The sequence below is a fragment of the Dermacentor albipictus genome, chromosome 9 (assembly GCF_038994185.2).
Source record: "Dermacentor albipictus isolate Rhodes 1998 colony chromosome 9, USDA_Dalb.pri_finalv2, whole genome shotgun sequence".
NCBI lineage: Eukaryota > Metazoa > Arthropoda > Arachnida > Ixodida > Ixodidae > Dermacentor > Dermacentor albipictus.
Genome location: NC_091829.1, coordinates 28,420,084 through 28,442,942, shown reverse-complemented (window position 1 = coordinate 28,442,942; position 22,859 = coordinate 28,420,084). Strand labels below are relative to the sequence as shown.

The window sequence follows — 22,859 nt, the reverse complement described above, 5'->3', positions numbered from 1 at the left end:
ACACAAATGTGAAAAGTTAACCGCGCGAATTGCGTCAGACATATATAAGCTTGACTGCGGCTGACACACAGGTGATGCATGCGAGCGTGCCTTTCTTTTAAGTTGAAAGCCTTTTTAAAAATTATTATTGTTATTAAATGTATTTAAGGAGAGCTTGGTGCCTATGTGTGGCGCCGGCTACTCCTCTTACGTGATAGTTATCGTCGAAAAATTGTCAACGATCACAAAACTGGACTAATAAACACATGAACAAACATTCGCGTACTAAGTGTCAGTACTGCAATATATATAAATGGTCGCACAACAGAACAGCTCACACAGCAAAAGTACTCACAAAACCGAAGTGTTCACATGCAACACGTGAGTTTACACAGCACAAATGTTCACAACACGAAGATGTTCACATAGATGATGTTGGGCACTTTCGAATTAAGTCCCTCTTGAATGCCACACTCTAAATACGATCAATACAAATGCTATATGAACACGAAGGCAGAATGAACATGTAATTAGGGGTGCCTGTTAATAACAATGCGAGAAATAACTGCTGCATGACTTAGCATATTTGAGATATTTTTGATTCATCCAAAAATTGTACTAAGGCGCGCAGCGATGTTTTGAAGTTTTCATGTTGGCCATGGACCTAAAATTTTTCCTAAGGATAGTGGCCGTCTATCCAAGCCATGTAGTTTTTCCGAAAGGTTCTGGCGGGGAGCATCACGATATTTTTAAGGTGTATGAGGTGTTTTGTGTCTTCTTCAGCCTGTTCACATGAGCTTGTAGCACTGTTAGTTTTCTTTATCTTGTACAGGAAGCTTTTAGTATTGGGCAGTGCCTAGCCGAAGCTTATGAATGGGTGTTTAAGCAGATCAACCAATTTTAAACGGAACACTGAATTCTATTCCAGGATCTATATTATATAAATGAGAGTTCTGCGCACCATTTATGAAACATGTTTCCTTGGACAACCTGTCGCATAGTTTGTTCAATAGACATTGCGCATCACTCTCCGCTAGAGGAAGTAGTGATAATTCATTCTCTTGGTCTGCTGCACGAGCCATGTAATCAGCTGTTAGATTTCCTGTGATTTCGCAGTGACTTCGAAGTCACTGGAAAGTTAAGGCGTGTTGTAGATCTTTCGATATAGCGTATGTCTTCAGTATTTCGTATGTCGATGCGCTGGTTACAATTGTGCGGCACGTTGGCACGATTGAAAAGAAGAGTTAACCGCGAGAATTGCGTCAGACAGATATAAAGTTGACTGGCCCGCGAGCGTGCCTTTCATTCAAGGCGAAGGCCTAGCGTGGCTCACACCCACGATGGTCTGGAAAACACGACGTTCGGTAGAGAAAGTGATGTCAGCTCGCCTTGCGCATACACGTGATCTTGCCACTGCTGGCGGGTTCGTCTTCGTCGTCGTCTTCCACAGCTGGCTCCGATGCCGCTCATCATGCAAAAAAAAAAAGATACGTTAAATAACGTAGCGTTAATTCGGGCGCCTGAACCCACGACCTTTGCTGTAAGTCGCACCCTCGATCTTTGGTATTAATTAGGGCAATGTTAATTACGACACAGTTAATTAACGTAGCGTCAATTAGGGCACTCGAACCTGCGACATCTGGCGGAAGTAAACCAGTAATCTATAAAAGTAAAAGATCTTGCACATCTGTGTGGCCGCGCTTTAACCTGGGCGCGCAATATCAAAACTATAGCAGCACAGGTTCCAGCAAGACGAAAAACACAGTGACAGTACTGTTAAAGTTATATTTTACTAGCATAGCAAAGCGCATCTCTTTTTCGTACACCTTAAGATGCCGGTAGTACTTGTAAAGGTGAGCCGTGCACATATATTCTGAGTGCAGTATCTTAGAAAGAATACAGACAACCCAGAAGCGCTGTCGGCGTTCTCTCGCTTCTACCTGTGTTCCACTTTCCGTGGCAGAGCAACATTCGTGACCACCTAAAAGGCGTTAACGATAGCACCTAACTCCATCCACTCTTAAGTAGCGCGGCATCTGTTGGACGTTAAAAGCTTTCACGCGAGACATTCAGTCGACGTCGTCCAGCTCGAACGTCTTCGTTGGATTTCCCGGCCTGTAAACCATACTGACTTTAAAATGGCAAGACCTGAGCAAAGTTTTCGTAAGGGCCGGTTTCTTGAGTCCTATGTGCTTCGGGTATCTTAAGTCAGGACGTTGTCATATATATATATATATATATATATATATATATATATATATATATATATATATATATATATATATATATATATATATATATATATATATATATATATATATATATATATATATATATATATATATATATATATATATCTGTGTGCAACTACGTACTGCAAAATACAAACAAGGCCCCCTTAAACAATCACTGGTGCCAAACAATTGTTTTCGCCTCTCTATCTTTCTGTCACAATTTCTTTCTCAAATCAGCAAGTTGGGGGATTATTCAGCAGGCTACCATCGTCCAAACCAGTGTGTTTTTCTTGTTTCATTTTTTTTTCGCGCTGTTTGATTTCGGCAATTTCTTCGCATTCGGACGTTGCCCTCGCCGCAACAGTGGGCGGTGTAGCCAGCACTGATATCGCGGCTTGCTTTGCGCTTGGCTGCCATTTTGCCGCATGTCGGTGCATGTGGTCGCTTGCAAGAGTGCTCACCTCATTTCGCGAACAGCTTTAGTTTCTGCCGTCTGACCGCCACTCACGCTGCTTTTTCGTAGGGACCACAGAGTGACCGAAAGAATGCTTGCTGCTCGTTTTTGTAGGACATTTCCGTGGCTCGTGGTTCGAACAATGCAGGGACGGACAGCCGGGCCAAGCTACGTTTCCCAGCAGAAGAGGTGAGAGCAATTCTTGCGACTGTTTTGCAATAATTACGCACAAACGGCATTTCGCGTAGCAGCTGTGAGAAGTGCCTTCCACTCATTTTGTTGTAAAACGCTTGTGTTTGTTCCTCGCGAAGTAGGCTTATCATCTGTTAGACGAAATCCATACAGCTGCCAGTCAATGTGCAGCATACCACTGAATGCGATGTCGACGTGTCGAAAATATAAATTCACTCCTATCACGTTTTGTTGTTGCGGCCATTTCTTCGTGCTTCAACGTTGCCATTGCCGCAGTGGCAGGCGATGTAGCCTGCGGTAATATCGCGGTTTCCTTTCGCGTTGGCTGCCATTTTTCCATTCGTCGGTGCATGTGATTCAGCGCGAGAGGGCTTGCCTGTTTTCGTGAATATTATTAGATTGTGTCGTCAGGCTGCAACTTTTTCGAAGGCGGCACAAACTTGGCTAAAAGAATGCTGGCTGCTCGTGCATGTAGGACTTCCCGTGGCTCATGGTACGAAAACCGGGGGGACGAGCAGCCGAGCCAAGTTACGTTTCCCAGGCGACGAGGTGAGCGCAATCCTTTTAATTGCTTTGAAGTGAAGTACTTGCGCGCAAAGAACTTTTTGTGTAGCAGCTAAGCGATGCGTACACCTGCTGGATACGCATCTGCGATGCGTATTTGCTGGAAAACGCGTTTTTCCTACTCGCGAAGTAGGTGTATCAACCGCTAGACAAGCGCACTAGAACTGCCAGTTCCGTTCAGCACTTCGCCGAATCTGATGTCGGCGCGTTGAAAACATAACCTGTCCGTTCCACATTCCGACACGACATTCCAAACTTGCTGCAGGCGCATTCAAGGACGACAACTTGTGATGTTTTTGCTGGTTTCTGCCATGGCACCATCGACGGAGAACATGCCGAATCAGGTGCATGCCGAGAACGATAAAATTATGCCGAAAAGAAAATATTGTGCAGGTCCAAGGTACATGATGGAATCTATTCGAAGGGAAGCTCGATATATACAACTACCATACAAGTAACGCTGATGCATACAATTGTTTAATTTCATCCTGTGCAACGAGTAAATTTATGCAATGTTTATGCCCAATCGTCACCTCTTACATTTTTGTATATTTGGACACTACACGGTTCAGAAGCTCTCCCGAAATGCGAACACCCAATCAGGCGTATGCACAGTGTGAAATATCTTCGTAGCGATGTCACGAGGTCGAAGGCGATGCGTCACGCTTGTCGAGGGATGAATGCTGATGACAGGTGTTTGCACAGAGAGCTAGAACGCATTTGTAATCACGCGTATTCGAGCCAGCTGTAATATTAAAAAAAAAATGAAACAGCGTGGTTCGGCAGCTTTGCGTAGCTGGTCACAGACGGCCATCTAGTCTCTGCTGTTCCGAGTATACGTGCTCATGTCTCTGAGTATCTTTGAAGAGCGATCTTATCATTATGCGATATCTTTTGGCCGGTGTTCGTGAACGCAATAGGTTAATATTAGGTACAATCCAGTTTACGTTGTGCATGCCGCTTTAAGAGTGAATACAGGGTATTGCATATCACTTTGTTTTTGGCAGTGCCTCGAGATCTCTTCCTTGTGGGCGATCCTTGAAACATTCCTTTGTGTAGTATGGGCTTTACGTTAGTAGCTTTCGGGAACTGTGTTTTCGCTTCTGTGTTCACGTCCTTCTTTAGCAGTTATTTGTGGATCCCCGAGGTTTGCGTCACATTTTATTAAGAACACGTTAATATGTCAGCATCTCATTCATCAGTGATATGCTGAGCAAGACAATGTTTCGACGCAACGAAAATGACATGACGACGTGATGATGACTATGTCGTCGATGGCTCGACTATTTACTGCTGTGGCAGAAAAAAGTTGCACTGTGGGGTGTCGAATATTTATGGTTGCAACATTAAGGTGAATAGCGACTTTTTTTTTTCCTTTTGCCTCTTTCGCCCGTTTTCGTGGATGGTCGATGGGCTGTGGTTAGACTGGACAAGAAAAAGGACTCGTTGGCTCGTCCATTAGTTTGTTTGTTCGCTGATTCAATTCATTAGTTGCCTCGTCCACTCATTCGTTCGTTGGTTCGTTCAGGCTACTCGCTCACATTGGCGATCAGAAAAGCGTAGTGCTCCGACCATTGGCTACGAGATGGCGCTGGAGTAGCGAGCGTCGTCTGGCAGGTCTGTCGGCGGCGTCTGCTGTGAATCGCACCCACGCGTCACCCACGCACTGGTTCTCGTGATTTCCAGATTAGCGAGGCTGTCTTGCCGCACTTCGCTCCGTTTGCAACGTGCCGCACGAGACGGCTTGTCCACGCCAGTCAGTATATCGTGAAATGAAAACACGTATACAGCTGCGCTCAAATTTCGCATTAGGGAGTATCGTAATCGTCGGCGTTTTTTTTTTTCGTGATTCGACGCAGTTTTCATCCTTGACGTCGTGTGGTGGTCGTCGTACTATTGCCTTGTCATTTTCTCTATTTGTCACAAACTCACACGCACTGGCACAACTGTTGGCCTTCACAAAGATGAGGATGAATAATGTGGTAACATGGCCAGGGCTTAAGATGGGACATGACTACAGACAGACGGCTACAGCACAGTGGACGACAGCGTTACCATAACGTTGTACAATTGCAACCCTTGAGCAAAAACTAAGAAATTTTGCGCACCTCGCTCACAGACAATGCAATTTGCTTATTTTTTCCCACTCTCCACCTGGACAAAGTACCTCCCTAAGAACATTAGATACAAGCAGCGTCTTGCCGTTTAGATTACAATGTAGTCAGAGCATAGTTTCACATCAAGGAAAACAAAACAACTTGTTCCCCTTTATTTCTGGGGATGGAAAATATAGGTACGGACAAAATTAATTGGAACACGGGACATGTGGTCGAACTGCATCCAAATGCTATCTAGCAGCCTCACGAGAAAGCATGAAATTGCATTACGCATGCTCGTAGTCCGGCGATCACAGTAGTTCCATCCCAATGTCTTCTAGGAGCTTTGAGGCTGCTGGAGGGCGTTGGGCATTCCATGGCAGTCGGCCGCCGCCGCTCCCGTGTTCTCATTGCTTTTGTCCACACATGCACATTTGTATAAAAAAATTAAAATCAGATGTTCTTTTAGCAAAGTGCCAATCGTATTGAATTATTCGTCAGTAATTTGTCTTTGAACTGTCCTGCAGCTGCAACCTGGCTCCAGCGCATCCAAAACCTTTTGAAGTATTAAATACGCTACTGCAGGCTACGAATTAAGTTTCCCTTGCTTAAATTAAGATTTTGAGCTCTGAAACTCGGCATAGTATAAACAATGCGTTGGTCATTGCAGCGTTAGGGCTCATCTTCTCTGCATAACAAATTTAGGCAAGTCTCATAAGCTCGAGCACACACTTGTGTGGTCACATTGGAGCGATTGATGACATGTAGGGTAGCCAAGCGGACGTTATTCTGTTTAACCTCCCTGCCTTCTACTTATACCCCCCCCCCCCCCCCCCCCCGTGGTAACCGAGCGAATCACGCCAGGCAGATATGAAATTGTGACTGCGGCTGGCTGACACGCAAGCGAAGTCCCCGAGGCTGTATATATATACACACAATGTGTTCAAAGTTACTTTCAGGGTAAAAAAAAAAATGCGAAGAGGAGTACACAGCAGCCATTTGTCTACCTAGGTTATGCGGCTAGGCGGTCGCGAACTATCAGGATAATTGTCATCGTAATGCCTGTATTTAATTAAATTCGATAATTAACTTCTTATCTACTGCAGTTAGCATGTATGTTTATAATGAAAACACAGAGGCGGTGCCATTTGGTGACTATTCCATTGTGTGCAATTTTAGTAACGCGCCTGTGTCCCGAGATATGCGCGTCTGAAATTTCAGCCCAGGCCGTCCAATTACGCATGCGACACGGTGGCACCCGCTATTAGGCCCCTCCCTAGTGTGAGGCAGCTGTTGAGTATGGCGCTCCGTCTGACAAGAATGTGGGACGATTGGCGACGGTGATTACTTTTCGTTCTTGGCCACCGTTTTCGTTCGTGGCAAGCGAAACCGAAGAATGACTGTGCGGGCGACGTGAGACGAGCCCTGTTTCTTTGAGCAATTGCTAGTAGAGTGGGTGACAAGACGCCGTGCCGCTTGAGACTTCTTATGCACTCAGGTGCAGCGATACTGCTCTGCTTTTTTTATAATAATGGAAGCTTTGTTTGCAGAATCATTGAAGTTGATGCCATCTCACAACACAAAGGGACAGCGTCAGCTGCCATACAGCACATTACTAACCACTTAAGATTCCAGTGCGCCTTGCACATGCGTGACATTGACATTGACAGCGCCTAGAAAACGCGGGTTGATGGCCCGTATTCTCTGTCACCTTTTTAACATTAGAACACATCTACCATTCCTCACGACAGAGCATGAAATTGTGTCAACGTAGTCAAATTCATTATTATTTAGTTACACACAGCTCCGATTCCGGCATTACTTAAGTCCAGTGGAGAGAGATCAGGGGACCTCGGCGGCCGAAACATCTCTTTTTCGCGCCCAATCCACTGCCGTGGAAAGTTACAGTTTAACCAGTTCTTTGCAGTGGAGGAGAAATGTGGTGGGGCCCCGTCATGCTGGAACCAAACTTACCGCAATTCGATGACAGGAAGACTCGAGGCAAATTTATCGGCGACACCAGCAAGAATTTCGTGCGCATAATTTTTTTCCATCGAGGTTTTTTTCGAAGTGTGGGCCAATGATTCTGTCCCCAAGTATGCCACACCATACATTCAGACCGCAGCGACCTTGGTGGTTGTGTTGCCGCAGCCAGTGAGGATTTCCTTGCGACCAGTAGTGAGCATTGTGAATGTTCACTGTGCCGTTCCTGCAATATCGAGCCTCATCAGTCCAAATCACTCTTTGTACGAAATCCTCATATTGGTCAATTTTTATTAGGGCCCAATTACAAAAGTCTGCCCGATTATCAAAGTGTGCCTCACTTAGGTCCCGATGAAGACTCGCATAGTATGGATGGGATTCGTGCTTATTTAGAACGTTGTGCACTGTTCCCACACTTTTCCCGCATTATTTAGAAACCTCTCCGATCCTTACATTTGGCATTGCATGCACGCAGGCAAGGACCTCAATTTAAAAGTCCTCATCAATGATGCTCTTCTTGGGCTGTCTTTTTTAGTGAACTGAGCCTGTTGTGCGAAAACGTCTGCAAATGCTAACAAATGTTGCTTTGGTTGGAACTCGTCGATCCGGACGGCGCGAAGCGTACAGACTCATTGCTAACGCGGCATTGACGTTCATCTCCGCCATTGATAGCACTACATCATTTTTTTTTCTGCCGTAGAAAATTACCTCGACACAGACGAAGCAGCCATTTTTCAACGCAGAAGGTCTCAACGCAGAACTTGCTTCTTCTAACAGCCCAGCTTAGTAGAGGCAATCAGTGGCAAAGGCAAAGTCACATAATGGAAGCTCAGGGGTTCACTCGATGCGCTTGCAAGGCGATGCCTGATCTGTTCGGCCCTTTCGCAAAACCGCGAATAAAAAAAATCGTCAGGCATACACCAATGAAGTGCACTACTCACGCCAGTTCACAGTCGTCCTTCTATTTCACAGCAGTTTTTCAGAAGTAGGCAATGCAGGGCCCTCAAATCACATACTTCGGACAGGTACAGCGTCCCTGGAACACCACTGGCCACTTAGGTGCTGCCCGGCGGCAGTCACCTTTGTTTCATGCTTAGCGCTTGCATGACTCTTAGCCTCCAAAATGCAAAAAAAAAACTAATAAAACCAAAGCCAGTATAATAATCCTGCACTTGATTGCTACCACAGTACGTGTATGATGGCACTGTGCTTTGTCGCCAACTCTGCAAGTGATTGCTTCAAAACAGAGCTCGGTCAAGCCGCCACGCAAAGTCATCTTTCGGTTTCGCTGGCCACGAACGAAAACGCTGGCCGAGAACGAAAAGTAATCACCGTCGCCTGTCACCCCACATTCTTGTCAGACGGAGCGCCATGCCCAACAGCCGCGTCACACTAGGGAGGGGCCTCATAGCGGGTGCCGCCGTGTCGCATGCGTAATTAGACGGCCTGGGCTGAAATTTCAGACGTGCATATCTCGGGACACAGGCGCGTTACTAAAATTGCACAAAACGGAGCAGTCGCCAAATGGCACTGCCTCTGAGTTTCCAATATAAACACACATGCTAACTGCAGTAAATAAAAAGTTAGTTACCGAATTCAATTATATGCTTACATTATGACAATTATCCTCAGAGTTTGCGACCGCTTGGCCGCATGTTCTAAGTAGAAAATGGACTTGTGTGTATTCGCCTTCGTATTTTATTAAAACCTGGAAATTCTAACTTGGTGGTGATAAACTTTATTGAAAGGGGGAAGGGTAAAGAGGGACGTGGCTGAGGGTTAGTGCTCAAGTAAGGCCCTGGGCCTGCTTGGCCTTTTCCGCCCAGTCGACCAGTTCAAGTTGTCGGTCGACGTCCCCGGAACTGAGCCAGGCTGTCCAGTCAGTCTCGCTGCTGACGGGGGGATGAACACCCTTTATATGTGTGTGTGTGTGTGTGTGTGTGTGTGTGTGTGTGTGTGTGTGTGTGTGTGTGTGTGTGTGTATATATATATATATATATATGTATGTATGTATATAGTCTGAACTCCAACTCGGGAACGCCATAGTCCATTCACGTGTTCAGACTATTAATACCATTTTTGCAAGCTATAATCAGTGTATGTTGCGTTCCGGCTGAGCAGCTTACTAGTGCTGTTATTGTGTTACCCCTTCATGTGGTTGTGTGTCTCTAGGATAGGTTTCACATTCCCTTTACACGTCTTCACCTGTCATTGAATTGTATAGTTTCTGCGCTTTCTTTCCCAAGCTAATTCGGCCGACTGTGCTAATTCTACACCTTCCTTTCTTTTATGCGAAGCATATTACGAGAGCTCAACCCAGCTCCTCAGGCGCGGCGGTGTCGCCTTCAATACCACGTGACACCGTGACGTCACGACAGAGGAGAAACAGGGCTCCAACTCGCGCCGTCGCTCGCGGCGTCGCGGCGGTATATAAGCAGCTGCGCTTGCCTCTGCTAGACACTCACGAGGTGAGATGCCTCCTGGAGACAGAGCTGCTCGTTGGAATGAGAAGCGAAGGTTGCGGCGTGCTACAGAGACTGTTTCTAGGTGGGTTTGCTACGGCGCAGTGACTACGCGCCCCGCATCGGACGCGGTGAGCGTCGAGCAACGCAGCGTTCGGCGCGACAACGAAATGTGCGCCTGAGCAAGCGCCGCACTCCTGAGCCGACGCCGACGACACCGGCTTTTCTGCGACACGAGCTCCTTAACGTTGTCGCGTTAAAATAAAGGCTAGTATGCTTCGCATCCTGGGCTTAACCTTAGCTAAGCCACAGCCAGTTTTTTCTTATTCGTATGCTCTGCAGTTAAAATTATCTTTCTCTGTCCGCGAACGTTCCGGAAGATTCGTAAAAACTGAGGAAAACGTACAAGGCGTGATGTGTGGCTGCGTGGTGTGGCAACTCGGGGAGGAACAGCAGGGCGAAATTTTTCCATCTCCCTGCGGACGAGAGGTAAGCACACTTTTTCTGCAGTCGTTACGAAGAATAAAGCGCTCTCCTTATCAGAACAGCTATGCAACGAAACGAAACATCTTCCGCGGTTGTGTTCAAGTTAATGTCTTTTTTGGTTGGGCGCGGTGCATTTTTCTTTGTTTCTGCAAGAAACTGAGGCTACTTGTTGACACTTGCGCAGCGCCCGATTGGTGCTAGCTGACGCGCAGGCGGAAATTTCACTTTGGTATATGTTAGCAGTTGCTCTTAATTTTTCCCACGAGTAAAATACTTGCGATTTATATTCGCCGAAAGTATTTGAATGCTTGCCGCACAAAGTGGTTGCACTGGAGAGCATTTCGGTGACCATTTTTTTACCTTCACACTACCATCTCTGAATGTGCATGAACACGGCAGAAGCAAAAAAAAAGAGCAATTATGTCTCAGTTGACCGTTTGCGTTTTTAACTGCAATAAGGTCGAGTTACTTGCGCGACGACCGAGTTGCATTCCAGTTGTCAAACCGTGCCTAGGACAGAATTTCTTCGTCACTTCCCCTTTTAGGTGTTCTTTAATCATGACCGCGCGTTATTTCGCACATTTTCAGATGTTACATTTGGCTAAAATGCGCTAAATGGTTTCTCCTGGCGGGGTTGACATGCATGCACATGTACAACGGCTACTGCCTCTGCTCGGACTACATCACAGAGAGGGACTACGCCAACCCTGCCGAAACGAAAGTAGGGGTCAGCTGTGCCGGCTGTTGAAGTGCGGCCTCTGATAAATGAGGGTAAGGAAAACAAGTTGTTAGAGGTTGCGAATCTGTGCTTCTTGTGCACTTCATTTGCTACGGCGGCTGGTGCCATGTGACGTAACACAGGCGAAATTTCCTCCGCGTGCCCCAAGAAACCGCGTACCTGTCAGTTTCTCCTTATCGTTTGCTCGTCTGCTGCGTGCGATGTTCCCTATTATAGGCTAAGCTAAAAAACCGAACGTTTTTCACAGACAATAAGCGAATTCATCTTCGTAAATATTCGCGCCATGTTTGGCGCTATAGCACACGATACGGCGAAGCAAGTTCTTTCCACGCGCTGCCGTATACTCGCGAAGTTTGGTGTGCCGCTTTTGAGCAAAACTTCCAATGCTCACTTGCCGACCAGCTTTAAACTACCGATAGTTTGAAGCTAGTTTTTCTCTTGTGAGTATCATGCAGAATAATTTGTCCAAAGCAAATAAAACGCTCAATTACCCAACCTTAAGAACATGAATCAAAAGCTTTCATCGATCAAGAAAACCAGCTCAGAAAAAAACTGATGCTTACCATTCTCAGCCAGCTCTTGAGAAATCAGCAATGCTTAACATGTTAGAAGACTATGTAGCACCACTAAAACCTAGGACTTTGCTTATTGAATTTTGGAGGCATATTCCTACTTGAAATCCTGTAACCAAAAATAATCAGAAGTGTCAAGATTCGACTGAAGGCACCATTTTACAAAAATAAACGGCTCTGTGTCTTGTAACGTGCACTCTAAATTTGATAATCAACCTGTTTTTGATGTCATGTTTCAGTAAATTTAAAGTGATGTCGTATCGTACGCATTTCTAACGCCCAATGAATTTGCTGTACAATACAATATGGCATTCAAGAATGCACAGGACGATTCGCTTGTCCTGTGTGCCTGGGTGTAGTGTTCTTCTAGTGCGCAACTTTGGCGAAAATTCGCCAACTAGCCCAACAAGAATTTTATATGAGGTGCCCGTCTTTACAGGTTCTGCATCGTCGCAGCAAGGCGAAAAGCGGAAAATATATTCACCAGAGATCATCGCAGGCGTCATCAAAAGACTGGAGAATTATACAGAAAGATATTGCAAGTTAGCGATGAGGTTCCGGAGGCTTACCACGGGAGAAGCACTAGAGAAGTTGATGTATCACGTGAGCGCAGAGTTCTGAAAACTCTTGAAGAGCCAGGTGGCACCCCATTATCGCAAGAGGAAGAGAAGGGCATGGAGAAATGTTTTCCGGAGCACGTTCGCCTGGTCGCGCACCAGTGCGGTGTGACCACAGTACTGAATTTAAGCTAAACATCAATCTACTATATGAAATATTTTGCTCTATGAAGTGTCGCACAAAACCTGCTGCAGCAGTTCTGCTATGCGTCGCTTTTGCTGCACATAAATTACCTCAATCGGGATTTAAAAAAAAATATTGAAAGTCCGCTGCAATAAGAAAGCTTCAGAAGCTTGAAAATTGGGAAACATATTCTGATATTTTATTCTCTTTGTAATTCCGATTGTTCTTAGTGCATTCTCCTGGTCAGCATATCTTTACATTATATTTCGGTTTACTTAAATATTTGAATAAACATCGTGAAACGTATCCTTTTCTGCAGACATTCATTGCTCCTACACTGGCACCATCCTCTTTAAAACTTATTACATAGCTACGAGACACGGACCTCGGCATGCTAGAATCTTCCCGACCTTACTTCAATAAAGTTCTGCAAGTACTAACGCTGCTCAACCTTGTGATTCTAGACTCTTCCCGACCTTACTTCAATAAAGTTCTGCAAGTACTAACGCAGCTCAACCTTGTAATGCTAGAATCTTCCCGAACTTACTTCAATAAAGTTCTGCAAATACTAACGCTGCTCAACCTTGTGATGCTAGAATCTTCCCGACCTTACTTCAATAAAGTTCTGCAAATACTAACGCTGCTCAACCTTGTAATGCTAGAATCTTCCCGACCTTGCTTCAATAAAGTTCTGCAAGTACTAACGCTGCTCAACCTTGTGATGCTAGAATCTTCCCGACCTTACTTCAATAAAGTTCTGCAAGTACTAACGCTGCTCAACCTTGTGATGCTAGAATCTTCCCGAACTTACTTCAATAAAGTTCTGCAATTATTAACGCTGCTCAACCTTGTAATGCTAGAATCTTCCCGACCTTGCTTCAATAAAGTTCTGCAAGTACTAACGCTGCTCAACCTTGTGATGCTAGAATCTTCCCGACCTTACTTCAATAAAGTTCTGCAAATACTAACGCTGCTCAACCTTGTAATGCTAGAATCTTCCCGACCTTGCTTCAATAAAGTTCTGCAAGTACTAACGCTGCTCAACCTTGTGATGCTAGAATCTTTCCGACCTTACTTCAATAAAGTTCTGCAAGTACTAACGCTGCTCAACCTTGTGATGCTAGAATTTTCCCGAACTTACTTCAATAAAGTTCTGCAAGTACTAGCCCTGCCCGACACTTCTGACTTCAGTTTCATTTCGCGGGATCGAATCTCGGCCACGGCGGCCGCATTTAGATGGGAGCGAAATGCGAAAACACCCGTGTACTTAGATTTAGGTGCAGGTTAAAGAACCCCGGGTGGTCGGAATTTCCGGAGTCCACTGCGGCGTGCCTCATAATCAGAAAGTGGTTTTGGCACGTAAAGCCCCATAATTTAATTTCTTCAGTTTTTTCATTATGGCACAAAGGGCAGGGGGGGGGGGGGGTCCTTTCGGCGAAGCCATGAATAATCTTAAGCAAAGAAAGCATGCTGTGTCAGAAATGGATGTTCTAGACAAGTTGAAATGCTTTCGCCTCCGTAATATGTGGACATCGAAATTCTCATGACGGATGACCTCCAGTCAATTATTAAATTCGTAACAATGCTCTGACACTAGTACATCGTAGTACAGAATGCGCCCATTTGTACAGAATAGTGCGATACTCAGCTGTACATTATTGTGCTGTGTATGAGTACCTTGCTGTACGGTAGGTTGGTAATAAAAACAGTCAATATATCCGATTTTTTTGCCTACTTCTGCCGAAACGAAACTGCCGCTCGTCATGGCGTGATGGCTCAACACCTTTAACAGAAAATGCAATTTTTTACGCAGATGTGTTGCACACATGTTGTGAGTACGACAAGAAAATTAGCAGCTGAAGGACGTTGCAAACAAGGTCAGGAAGAGGAAACCAATCTCAAGATAATAAACGCAAGGGGTGTTGGTTTCGGTTTGCTTCTGCAGAGAAAGTCTACTCGACAAGTGCATACAACACCACAAACGGGGTGGCCTTTCTCTCTCGCACACCAACAAAACAGTTGCCATGACAGCATGCTTGGTTTTTGTTTTTTCGCCCGGATTTTGGCCTACCAAGCTCGGGGGGACAAATTGGCGCTTGTGACGCAATTCCCGCTTATATGGAGGGGGGGGAGGGGGCAGGTATACCAGCTGACATAGGCTTGGTCAAGGTTTCGTGCCCTTGCCTTTTTTACTGGGCTTCCCACATACGTGTGCATACGTGTGTCTTTTCTTTCTTTTCTTCTTTTTCATCGGTTCCGAGAACGAATGGCGAGAGATGGACGTAGTCGTGTCCTGGACGCATCCCTTGTGCAAAGACGACGCTGGCCGTTCGTGCGTCATCACCGGCTCACTTATGGGAGACACTACTAATACGGGTCACCAAACTATACGATCTGGCCGAAAAGGTGAGCGCATCGAAAACGTGATGTCCTGCATCAAAATATTTCCATTGCTTTTCGCTGTGCCAATCGACTATTACGCAGTTTCACGATTACTACACTCGAGTACGCCAATGCTTCTGTAATTCTCATCAACGAAGTGAGAACAAGACGCTAAAAACAATTTCTTCAACATTTTATTACATTAAGAGATAACCTGTAAAACATCAACCAGCGCGCAGTCCGAAATTCCACCTGAATAATTTTATGACTACCAAAAATTGCAAACTTGGTGAGCTGGAACTTATCAGGTGCAGTAGCGCACGAAGAACAGGAAAGGAAGGAAATGGTAGACGTGCGCTTCCTGACAAGCGGAAGTTAATTGGGAAATAGCGTGAAAGCATCTGCGTCGTTCACACCACGTATGTGGCACTGCTGTGCAATAAACTTTCAGTTATGCGGCGCCAACGATCGTTTCTTTTTTCTGGCTATTGTGTGCGTGCGCTTTCAATGTCTACATTTATCACTCCAGAATGCCAGTGAAATAGGCCTTGTCTATGTACTTCGCTTTCGTATCGTATAATCTCTGTTAAAGGTTCAGAGGCTGTGGTGTTGGGCTGCTGAGCACGAGGTCGCGGGATCGAATCCCGGGCATGGCGGCAGCGCTTGGATGGGGGCGAAATGCGAAAACACCTGTGTAATTAGATTTAGGTGCACGTTAAAGAACCTCAGGTGGTCGAAATTTCCGGAGTCCTCCACTACGGCGTGCCTCATAATCAGAAAGTGGTTCTGGCACGTAAAACTCCATATTTTTTTTACTACTACGGTGGCACTCGATATCTCCGAGTTGTTTTGTATTATAATACCCTGATTTAACGCTGCAGCAAAACGAAACACATTACGGTTTTCCGGGATTCTCCCTGATTGGCGGTAAAGCAACCCCGTTCTGCGTAAAGCTGCTACACGTGCTTGTCATTGGCCGTTATACTCAATGAAGCCGCACATTTTCGATCGAGAAAAGAAGTAAGAGTACATAACTGTGGTGAATTGGGGCCCAGAGTCCTTGTCAATTAACGGCTAGGAAGTCGTTGAGCCCACTGACTTAATACCAATAATGTTCTAAAAGCTAACGGCACAACGGAAACCGTGAACACGGCAATATCACAGTTGCACTCTAGCGTGTAACAATTCTACCTTCTAGTTACTGCGCTTAACATTCCTTAACTTCAACCAATATGCGGTATGTTTGTCTGTCTATTGGTTTGTTTATCCATACCTTACATGTTCCACGCCAACTTGGGTCACGGTGTAGTCCGAAGGTAGAACACCGGGCTTGTGTGCTGGGGGACCAACTTGTGTCACTGGCAATGTAACGGTATAAGCCGCGTCTCAATGAACTTCTTTCGCGCCATTCTGGGTCACCGCGTATGTGCTGCTTATGAGTGACTCTTTTACGCCAACTTTGATCACCGGTTAGTTTCCATTGCCTAACGCGGTGGCATACTGGATTTGTCGCTGCGCTGCAAAGCCCGAAGGTGTGGGCTGAGATCTCTGCAACGGTGGCAACATTTCGATGGTGCCAAAATGCAAAAACGCACGTGTACCGTGCATTTGGTGCACGCTAAAGAACCCCGGTGGTGAAAATTAGTCCCGAGGCCCCCCACTACGGCGTGCTTCATAATCATATCGTTGTTTTGGCACGCAAAAGCCCAGGATTTAATTTGTTTTATGTGCCGTTGCGTACTTACTGCCCTTCAGTCAATATTCTTGAAGCCAACTTGCGTAACTTGTTAGATCCCACTAGGTAGTCGCTGCATTTCAATGAACCTCTTTCACGCCGTCCTATCTCATTCGGCTCTTCTATAGCGGCCCGGTGTCTTGCTGCCTACACTACGGACGTGGTAGCCAGACCTTCTAGCACGATGGTGTCTGGCAGACTGCCATGCTGACCTGGTGGTCAGCTGTTTGAGCAGCTTGCTGGCTTGAGCCCCACCCTGTGGATCTACTGACCAGCTGATCCGGCGAGCTGGAATCGCCATGTACGCCCTGCTAACCAGGCGACCAGCTGCTCTTGTGGCCCATCGGCTGCGTACGTTAAGGAATCACAGGTGCCAGTTTTTGTTTTCTATCAATTTCTTTATCAAAAAGACAAGTTGGTCTAGTCGTTGTTCAACATACGCAATTTAAGTGTCTCGGTTAACTTCGTCCTGTTCGCGGTGTATAATGTCTGCCGTTAAAATGTATCTAAACATTGTCCCCGCTGCAATAACGGTCGATGTAGCCTGAATCGATATCGCTGATTCATTTCGGGTTGGCTTCCAGTTTGTCATTAACCGTGCATGTGGTTGCGTGACAGAGTGCTCACATGCTTTCGTTAATAGCTTTAGCCTTTACTGAGTGAACGCAACTCACGCCATATTTTTGAAGACGCCACTAATTGGATGAATCAATGATCGCTGCTTTTTCATGTAGAACGTCCCGGTGGCTCTTGGTTCAAGAAACGAGCGTATGCACAGCCGGGCCAAGCTCCGATTCTTGTAACAGATGAGGTGAGCACAATCCTCGTCACTGTTTTGAATTAATTACGCTCATTCAACTTTTAGTTTGGGAGCCACGCGAAGTGCCATCCGCTGCATTTTAACTGTAAGCGATTTCTCTTTCGTACAACGGCAAGTTGGCGTACCTGTGGTTCGGCAAATGCACTGCATCTGTTTCTCCTGTGCAGCAGGTATTTGAATTTGACGTCGCGCATTTGAAAAATAGCCTGTTCGCTCCTTTTTCCGAAACGCAATTAAACCTTGCTGATAGAGCATTCAAGGAATAGTGCAGGCAGGTTTACATTTGCTGACGTTTGACGTTGTTTTTGATTTTCTCTCGTGGCAGCATCACTGGAGTATAATACTGACCGAACGCAGATCTTATGATCTGTTTGAAGTAAAGCTTTTCATACATGCTATACAACTAACGGGGATGCGCACACTTCCTTTAGTTTATCCAGTTGAACGCTACATCCATGCAATGTCTATACACAGCCTCCTCCTTGTACAACGTTTAGAATTCCGCACCATACCGTCCAGAGGCATTCCGAGGTGCAAACATCAAATCAGCCGCGCGCACAGTGTGAGACGCCTGTGTAGCGATTGACGAGGACGAAGGCGATGTGTGATGCTTGGCGAGGGGAAAATGTTGATGACAGACGCGTGCACAGAGAAGTAGGACATATTTGTACTCACAAGTATTGTGGAGACATTACGGGGGATTCTAATTTTGAGAAAGAGTGTTTCGGCAGCTTTGCGTAGACTGTCAACGAGGGCCATTGAATCTCTGCTGTGGTGGTACGTGCCTAAGGACCTGAGTATTCCAAGATCGATCGTATCATATGGGAGCGTGAGATTTCTTCGGTGTTGGTCAAGGAAGCTGGTTAAAATGAGAAACAATCGACTTTGCCTTGCCCACGCTGCATTATTAGTGAGACCGGTTTATCTTCTAAGTTTATCACTACCCGTGCCTGTCTTTTTCTTTCTTTGTTGTTGTTGTATGCAATATGTATCTTCTCTATGTTTAGTTCTGTTTGTACCTTTCTCGGACTCTGTTTTCACTTCTATTGACGCTTCAAACTGTTCAAATTGTCCACCTACAACAACAGCAACAAGAACATCCTAAGGACGAAGCGCTGACATGACGACGTGATGATGACTATGTCATTGCTGGCATGACTACTTAACTTCTGTGGCAAAAAAAGTTGGAACTCTGGACATGTACAGCGCGGGCGTCGTCGTTCGAGATCATCGTAGTGTTCGTATTGTCGATGGCGTCATGGCGTCCTCGTAATTTTTTGTCGTGCCTAAACGTTGTGCAGTTGTCATCGTACCATTCCGTTATAATTATCTTTCCCTTTTACTCGCACACAAACATGGGCACAAACACGCACATAAACGGGCACACTTATTTACCTTATAAAAAGGATGAAGTGTCTGGCAACAGGGTGTAGGACTATGCTCTAGTTCCTTGCAGCACTGGAGAATCTGCAGGGTACCTTAGCCAATAGTAAGGCGGAATGCCCGTCAAGACGTGTTCATTCACGCCGCGCCGTCTGCCCAGCGTCTGCATGCCATCCTTTCGACGCATCCTCCACTGTTAGTGAAGTGATGCCACAAATGTTTTTGTGTTCTAAATATATACGCTGCGTTTTCATGAATACCACAGCGGGCATTCGCTTAACGAATACGCTTTCTGAGAAGTTCAGTGCAGCCTCCCTGGCCAGTTTTCGTAAGAGAGAACGCCCTGAAAAATGTTCCCATGCCCTGTGCCATCTGCTCGGCGTGTATTTGGTGTTTTCTCTCCACTGTCATCACCTGTCATACTAGAACACAGCGGTAGAATAATTAGGCCTTCGTAGCGTTCCGCATCATGAAAGCGTCACCAGCGCTAGTGCTCTGGTGCCATCTGCTAACTGGAAATCAAACCAATTTTACTCATCGGCGATGCCTCTATAGTCCAACAGCGTCGAAACAAGCAGCTCATCTCAATAATGACAAAACATATCTAATGCTTTGTCCTCGGCGTGAGATGAAACTAAGCGACGATGGAATTTAATATTTATTTGTTGCTGTCTGGGCAGACAGCCGTTAACAAGCGAAAATTGGGATCGAAGCGGGTGGTCTGGGCTGCGTGGGGCGCTGCCATGTTGCTGCGTAATCGCCGTTAGGGCTGCTTCGGTTACCAGTGGTAACCGAAGAAGTAATTGGCGGTAGACGATGTGCATGCGCCAAGCGCGCTATCATATTGCGTATCGCCGTAACGTATAATATGTAAAGCAACAAATAACTCATTTATATCTCCATCAGTAAGACAGTTAAGCACAGAACTATATTCTGCTGCGCAAAGATATTACCGCTGTACACCTCGTACCTTCGGCAGTGCTGCAAAATAACTTGTGAGATATAGTAATAGGGTGCGAGATGGGTAGCCAGCCAGATGGCTACCCACAGAGTGGAGGATAGCGTAGCCATAACGCAAACCACACTAACAATATAACAGCCTTGATGAGCACACGCCGCTGGTTGCTCAATTGTTAAGATACGTGTATAGTTTATCGACAAGCTTTTTTTTCTACCCTGCTATGCTTGGTGGGGCGATCGCTGGCTCTGGGTCGGTCATTATCTCGGTGAATGCATTTGTAGATGTATTTGCGAACATTACATGCACCGAATGCAAGTACGATTAAGAGGGCTTGTATAATCCTTGTAAGCTAAACGACATAGTAGTGCCCGGAAGCGCACCTCTGTTACGCGTAATAAAAAAAAATTCCTACATAAAACCTCGACATAAGTATCTCTGAAGCACACATACGTTTTAATGAATGAGCACATTATAATCAATTGATTCTTTAGTGCACTTGATTTTCTTTGAATTAACGCTTCGGTATGTTCCTCCTGGATTGCGCCAATGTTGACGCCAGAGTTACATAAAAAATGTGTCACGCTTCTCTGTGCATACACTTGCAATCGCCATTCTTGCATCGGCAAACATAACTTGCCTTTGCCCTCGTCAGATGGCTACGTAGAAGTCTGACACTGTGCAACTGTCTGATCTACACGTTTTCCCGTTCAATATTATTATTATTATTATTATTATTATTTTGTTTTGTTTTTTTGTTTTGAACACATATACACAGTTAACAGGAAAGGGAAACCGAGGAGCAGGCTGGTTACTGCCACCGGAAGGAGCACAATGCCTGCCTACTCTTCTGAAGGGAGGTGACAGCAACACACAAATAGAAGATAGGAAGGAGGGGGGGAAGGAGGAAAGGAAGAGTAACAGGACAAATATAAAGACTAAAGTAGAACACAGTACAGGTCACACACAGTACGGCCGGTCACTGAAGCTCACGCTACTACAGAATGTTGAATGTTCACGCTACAAACGTGAACCTAAGTTAGTTAACTCTAGAAAAGGTTAGTAGGGCGCGATGGGCCTGATCACGTTTAGATGCACAACCACTGGGGTATAAACATTGCTCAAGTGTCGCACACTGAAGGCCAAGGAGATGACAGTTTCTCACTAGCGACATGCGCTGAGCACTGAAAGCGGGACGGTCAAATATAAGGTGCTGAAGTGTCTCGCAGCAGCCACAAGACGTACACCATGGACTTGCCACACGTCCTTGCCTGTATAAACGTTCGTGCACGTTCAAGCATCCGACCCTCAGCTTGAGTAGTTGTGCTCTAGCGAGACTAGGCAAACGCCATTGAAAATAATTCAGGTGCCAGCCAATTCAATCTGAACGCCAGGATTTTTAATCCAAGTGCGAATAATTTAATCCAGGCGCCACCAAATTTAATCCCAGCGCATCCGAGTTAATCCGCTTGCCGTCTCATTTAATCCTTGCGCCAGCCATGCTAATCCAAGTGCCACAAATTTTAATCCCAGTGCCAGTCAATTTATACTTGTTGGAAATTGATTGAGAAACAAAGAATTCTTGCAGAAGAGGTCGTAACTGGCGTCATGAATGCAGCCTATTCATGATGTGACCAATCTATTGGTGTCAGCGCTATAGGAGCAAAGCTTCCACGCAACCGGTGTCGTCATGGCTGGTTTGGAAACACTTCCGCGTGGCATACCGCTACCTCATTTACTCCTTTTCGAGTCGCATTTCCGAGTCACTCACATAAGTGAGTCAGAATCGTGACGGATATTACGCGATTTCGGTTTCGATCATTACATGCGATTTCCTTCTCTATCATCATGCATATCGATCGACATCATTAGCAAGGGCAAAAACTTGCTCACCATTACTCAGGCACTTGACATAATCACTTAGCGACTTATTACACATCACTAAGCTTGTATCTTGCATGCACTCCTATGCTTCCAACAAGCATATGAAACGAAATGGTTCTGAGAGTGGTAACAGCTTATTTTTGAGTGACATGATTAGGTCAGTAGTGGCTCACGCGACGTCGCAGCTCTCCTAACCTCCTGCCTACCAACATATCAAAGGAAACGGCTTGGAAAGCTTAAAAGCCTGCTCCCGACTACTCACTATACTGACTCTCGTGACTTCACCACGGTTCTCACGCATGCACTATCCTAACGTGCCGACATGCACATAAAACGAAGTGGCTTATAAAGGGTAACCGCCGACTCACAATGACGCAGTCAATGAGGTGATCACTAGGGGCTGTCGTGACGTCACTACGCTTCTCATCATCATCATCAGCCTGTTACGCCCACTGCAGGGCAAAGGCCTCTCCCATACTTCTCCGACTACACCGGTCCTGTACTAATTGTGGCCATGTCGTGCCTGCAAACTTATTAATCTCATCTGCCCACCTAACTTTCTGCCGCCCCCTGCTATGCTTCCCTTCCCTTGGAGTCCAGTCCGTAACCTTATGTGACTCACTTATGAGTGACATAAGTGACTCACTTATGAGTCACTCGGGAATGTGACTCGAAAAGGAGCAAATGAGGTAGCGGTATACCACGCGGAAGTGTTTCCAACAAAGCCATGACGACACTGGTTGCGTGGAAGCTCTGCTCCTATAGTGCTGACACCAATATAGTGGTCACATCATGAATGGGTGGCATTCATGACTTCGGTTACCACCTTTTCTGCAAGAATTACTTGTTTCTCAATCAATTTCCAACAGGATTAAATTGACTGGCACTGGGATTAAAATGTGTGGTACTTGGATTAACATGGCTGGCGCAAGGAATAAATGAGATGGCACGCGGATTAATTTAGGTTGCGCTGGGATTAAATGTGGTGGCGTCTGGATTAAATTATTGGCACTTGGATTAAACATGCTGGCGCTCAGATTAAATTGGCTGACACCTGGATTATTTTCAATGGCCTTTGGATTAAGCTGAGCGGGAAAACCTGTAGTGTTTGAAATTCTGCATAGCTTATGAACGGCGCAGCCAACAAATATGAAAAATATTGCATGAAATTAAAGTTACTACCTTTGTGGTGGAC

The 22,859-nt window shown here is 45.7% G+C and overlaps 1 protein-coding gene across 6 annotated transcripts in view; it reads left to right on the top strand.

The window, feature by feature from the left end:
• LOC135917947 (uncharacterized) overlaps window positions 1-22,859 on the top strand; it is a 36,235-nt gene that overhangs the window by 2,531 nt on the left and 10,845 nt on the right. For 4 of the 6 annotated variants that reach the window (XM_065451583.1, XM_065451585.1, XM_065451584.1 and 1 more), the window contains exons 2-6: window positions 2,782-2,856; window positions 3,335-3,408; window positions 14,764-14,908; window positions 16,748-16,989; window positions 17,354-17,430. The gene's annotated coding sequence lies outside the window, so the exon portion shown is untranslated. Of the gene's footprint in view, window positions 1-2,736; window positions 2,857-3,334; window positions 3,409-11,038; window positions 11,222-12,200; window positions 13,897-14,763; window positions 14,909-16,747; window positions 16,990-17,353; window positions 17,431-22,859 lie in introns of those variants that run through there. The other 2 variants (XR_011508671.1, XR_010569469.1) reach the window with 2 other exon arrangements.